We start from the raw sequence: 5,501 nt of genomic DNA on the forward strand, positions 1-5,501 counted from the left end.
TTGTGAATAGGCAATGCTTCACATTTTATTTGTGTTTTTTATAGGGTAAGGCAGCTCTAACCAACATATCCAATCTCATCTCATTGATTGGACTCCAGGTTCGCTGACTCCTGACTCCAATTAGCTTTTGGAGAAGTCATTAGCCTAGGGGTTCACATACCCTTTCCAACCTACACTGTGAATGCTCAAATGATGTATTCAATATAGACAAGAAAAATACAATAATGTGTGTGTTGTTAGTTTAAGTAGACTGTGTTTGTCTATTGTTGTGACTTAGATGAAGATCAGATCAAATTGTATGACCAATTTATGCAGAAATCCAGGTAATTCCAAAGGGTTTTCTTGTCAGTATATATCCCCCTGAAAAATATCACATTCAAAAAGCAAGCTGAGAACTACCCCTCCATTTTTTTTAAACATGACTTTATTTCTTGGTCAGGGTGAGGTTTGTGCATTAGACCTAATACATTATCACAGCATATTGTCTATATACCTGGCCTGTCGATACTGTTCTTCTCAGACCATATTATATTTAAAAACTCGAGCTTTGATAACAAAATAGATCAGTTGGTGTAGCACTTGCGAGGCATAGCTGAGCCTAAATTGAAATAATTTGCAAATAATTCGCTTTTTTATTTTACTGGACTGATGGTACGTACCTGCGTCTGATGGTTAACTGGGAACTCTGAAACAATGAGGTCAAATCATGACGTCAGTGAACTTCAGCTCGGAAAGTAGGAGCTCTAGAAACATACCCGAGTTTCCGAGTTGGATTACAGTTCAAAACGATTTTCCCTGTCGGATCTCGTTTCTTCCTTATTCCCAGTTGTGTTGAACGCACTGAAGTCAGTGATTTCCAAATTCGCAGTTCCCAGTTGTTTTTAACACGGCATTAGTCTCAGTGGAGGGAGGGAAGAGAGCAGCAGAGGGTCCGCATCTCATGATACTTGCTCCCTCCTTCCTTTCTTCCGGTGAGACTGACCAGAGAAAGGGGACACAGTCTTCCACCTGATGGTGAAAGTCGACTCGCACTGCATCTGCAGGCACAAATTCATGTTGTTCCTATGACCAGGGAAAGTGTAATACTCCTCGATATTAAAATATTCACGAGTTGTTAATAATAATACAGGGCTGTCGATACTCGGCTACTCATTAATTGCAGCTGCAGCGCGAGTAGAAGAAGAGAGAAGCGCGTGTTATGTTTTGTAATAGTGTTTAATAACAACACTGTTGAACAAACGTAGATATTAACTCATTCATAAAAACAGCATCTCTTTGTTGTATTCTTTGACAGTCACTCGCTGGTCATGGTTTTAAAAGTTATGAAATCTCACACAGGCTAGTATCAAACTTAGTTGTGGCCAGGGTCATGGTAGCTGTTCTATGTAGGCACGGGCAACAAAATTATACATAATATTTTTGAGTATATATTTTCGCTTGGTTTTATGAGTAGATAAGCTGGAGTAAGCGGTTTGGATGTGGGCAAATACATTGAGTGAAAATGATATAAATACAAATATTATATTAAGTTGATTGAAGTCAAACAGATTTATGAAATTGTGTTATTTTAACTGAATGATTAATCATATGATATATTCATTTAGACCAACTCATATTGGTTCACATTTTTACTTTGGTTTTACTCGATCAGATCACCTAAGAGAAAAGGTATCAGGACACCAGGAATCCTTGAAAACGTTTATTTAAACATCAACGTTTTGCAAAACAGTTCTTATTTAACAGTACAAAAGCAGTTCAGAAACAGCAGCTACGATTCTCAAATTATTAGTTGACAAATTATTTAAATCAATAATTGCAATCAACATTTCAGGTCAGTCCTGATTGCTGCAGGTAGGCAAAACCATAGCATTTGGAACTAGAACACTAGCAATAATTGGATCTCTGATGGGAGAACCATCGAATTAGAAGAGATAGAATGTAACTCCACAGACTTCATAAGGACCAAAATATTCTCATAGTAACCATGGCGAACTACAAACATGGGGGGGGGGGGCTCATGGAGGCTCAAATAGCTCGTGTTTGCACTGTGGTATTTCTCAAAATAAAATGTTGCCTACAGGGCAAAAATAATGAAAGAAAAAGAGATGACAACCCCAATAATCATGTAATCTTAACACGTTTACTAGTTTCTTCCTATAACATTTCTCTATTCACAAACGCTGCCGATCGATGCCACCTATATTACTTTTGTAATATTTTTTTTTAACCATAAATTATCTAGTTTGGAGGCTTTTTTCAAAGTTCCCATAAAAGTTCCCAGTAGAAATCCGTTAAAAGATTTCAGTGATGCAGGTAGAATTGTGACATTATAAGAACCATATCATGTAGACCAAAGGTGGGCAACTCCAGTCCTCAGGGGCCTGATTGACTGACCTTCATGTCTTAAAGCAGAGGTGGGCAACTCCAGTCCTCAGGGGCCTGATTGACTGATCTTCATGTCTTAAAGCAGAGGTGGGCAACTCCAGTCCTCGGGGGCCTGATTGACTGATCTTCATGTCTTAAAGCAGAGGTGGGCAACTCCAGTCCTCGGGGGCCTGATTGACTGATCTTCATGTCTTAAAGCAGAGGTGGGCAACTCCAGTCCTCAGGGGCCTGATTGACTGATCTTCATGTCTTAAAGCAGAGGTGGGCAACTCCAGTCCTCGGGGGCCTGATTGACTGATCTTCATGTCTTAAAGCAGAGGTGGGCAACTCCAGTCCTCGGGGGCCTGATTGACTGATTTTCATGTCTTAAAGCAGAGGTGGGCAACTCCAGTCCTCGGGGGCCTGATTGACTGACCTTCATGTCTTAAAGCAGAGGTGGGCAACTCCAGTCCTCGGGGGCCTGATTGACTGACTTTCATGTCTTAAAGCAGGGGTGGGCAACTCCAGTCCTCCAGGGCCTGATTGACTGATCTTCATGTCTTAAAGAAGAGGTGGGCAACTCCAGTCCTCAGGGGCCTGATTGACTGACCTTCATGTCTTAAAGCAGAGGTGGGCAACTCCAGTCCTCAGGGGCCTGATTGACTGACCTTCATGTCTTAAAGCAGAGGTGGGCAACTCCAGTCCTCGGGGGCCTGATTGACTGACCTTCATGTCTTAAAGCAGGGGTGGGCAACTCCAGTCCTCCAGGGCCTGATTGACTGATCTTCATGTCTTAAAGCAGAGGTGGGCAACTCCAGTCCTCAGGGGCCTGATTGACTGAGCTTCATGTCTTAAAGAAGAGGTGGGCAACTCCAGTCCTCAGGGGCCTGATTGACTGACCTTCATGTCTTAAAGCAGAGGTGGGCAACTCCAGTCCTCCAGGGCCTGATTGACTGATCTTCATGTCTTAAAGCAGAGGTGGGCAACTCCAGTCCTCAGGGGCCTGATTGACTGACCTTCATGTCTTAAAGCAGAGGTGGGCAACTCCAGTCCTCGAGGGCCTGATTGGTGTCACACTTTTTCTCCATCCCTAGCAAACACAGCTGATTAATCAAACTGCATTCTAAACTGAAGATCATTATTAGGTGATTATTGGAGTCAGGTGTGTTAGATGTGGCTGGGGCAAAACTTTGACACCAATCATGCCCTTGGGGACTGGAATTGCCCACCCCTGGTGTAGACAGACCCTGGTAGAATTTTAAAAATACATGTGGTAAAATGATGGTACCTTGATGAAATCTCAAAATTGATTCAAATGTAAAACTGATTAAAATGTTAGTATTTCAAACATCAACCATATGGAAACAAAATTGACATGATATTTTACAATGATATCCTTAATTAAAAACACCTATTTTGTATCTTTGTATACAAAACACAACACTAAATACCGTGGCAGTGAACCTTTAAATCGCACTTTGAAGAATAAACGTGTCTTTCTTAACCTCTAACTTATTTAGCCTAGATCATTGCAGAGGACAGATCAGGGACAGGGTTCCAGACCACAATGTGCTAGAGCCCCGCCTCTCGGTGATCATCCCCCGGTAGGCAAAGGCTGGTCCAGGCACAGATCCTGTGCCCCAGGCGGCTTCAACAACAACAAGAGGCAGGCCTGTGGTAGAGGACACTGTTCCTGACCTACTACCAGAACAAATGAGCTAGGACGGACTTAGTCAATATAACTATTTGTTCAGCACTTTTGAAATGTACAGCGACAGAATTCAGAACATGGGCCGTTCTTACAGTATTCTCGATGTACACCAAGTCAGAACCGTAGGATAAATCAAGGGGGCATATACACAGAAAATTAAAGCTCTTACGATATTCAATGATTACATTTCTCTAAAACGGAATATAGTTTACAAGTGCACCACCAAGTCAGAACAGTACCCTAAGTTAAGAGGGGAAAAGGGACCAAATAATTAGGGTGAGGTGCATAGGCTACTAACAGCTTTCTACACAACATACACTTATTATGACTTTCTTAGCTACATTATACATATCTCCCTGGCATATTACATCATTACAGCATACAAGACATTTTTGTACTGACCTTGTTGTTCTGTACTCACTTGAACAGGAAGGTGGCGCGTCATCAAATTGTCATCAAATTTTGTCATCAAAGTCTTCTAAGGATTTATGGTGCTTTGAAGACAACTGGGAACTCTGGAAAAAAACAAGGTAGAATCATGACGTCAGTGATCTTCAGGTCGGAGCTTTAGAAAGACATCAGAGTTCCCAGTTGTCTTGAACTCACTGAAGTCTGAGATTTCCCAGTTTCCAGTTTCCAATTGTTTTGAATGCGGCAGAAGTCATGCTGGATTGACAGCATGGCCAATGTATTCAACCTTTTCTGGCCCATGGTGTTATGTGAATGTTTATCCTTTTAAGCTTGGTAAAGATACCCTTAAACACAGATGTGGACCACACACCCACACCCCTGAATAACAGGCTAGTGATTGCTTTGCAACGCTTGCAGTTAGCCACTGATTCCTTCCAAACCAGTCATTATTGAATTTGCGATTTCCAATGGCCCGATGAGCACCGATACCTTTATCTATAATTTCATGAAAAGGATTTGCCAGTAGATTGTCGTCTTGATTTATGAAGATGACTGCTTGTCTAGCTTGCTAGATAAGATTTTGAAAGTATGATGTTGACATGATTAGTCCAATCAAAGCTACGGTAGATATAACGTGATTTGACTTCATTTTATCTTTGGCCAATGACCTTTGAGAATCCTTTGATAGGCATTTCTAATGTAAATCTATGGCAGCACCCAATGGCTTGAATTTTAGAGCTCACTCCGTAGATTTTGTGGTGATGTAGTGTCCCCATGAGTGACAGAACACTGAGCCAATCACGGCACAACGAGAGGACATTACCAACCCCTACGCTCCCTATTTTTGGCTGGCTGCTCCACCATCACAGAAAACACTGAGCAAGGCTGAACATCTGCATTTTGGAGCTGTCTTACTCAAGAAAGCAAAAAAGAGACCATGTTAGTATGCAGCTTTATTAACTCAATGTTGTTGTTTCTATAATTCTATATACAGTACCAGTCAAAAGTTTGGACA

The sequence above is a fragment of the Oncorhynchus keta genome, chromosome 1, assembly GCF_023373465.1.
Source record: "Oncorhynchus keta strain PuntledgeMale-10-30-2019 chromosome 1, Oket_V2, whole genome shotgun sequence".
In the NCBI taxonomy this organism is placed as follows: Eukaryota; Metazoa; Chordata; class Actinopteri; order Salmoniformes; family Salmonidae; genus Oncorhynchus; species Oncorhynchus keta.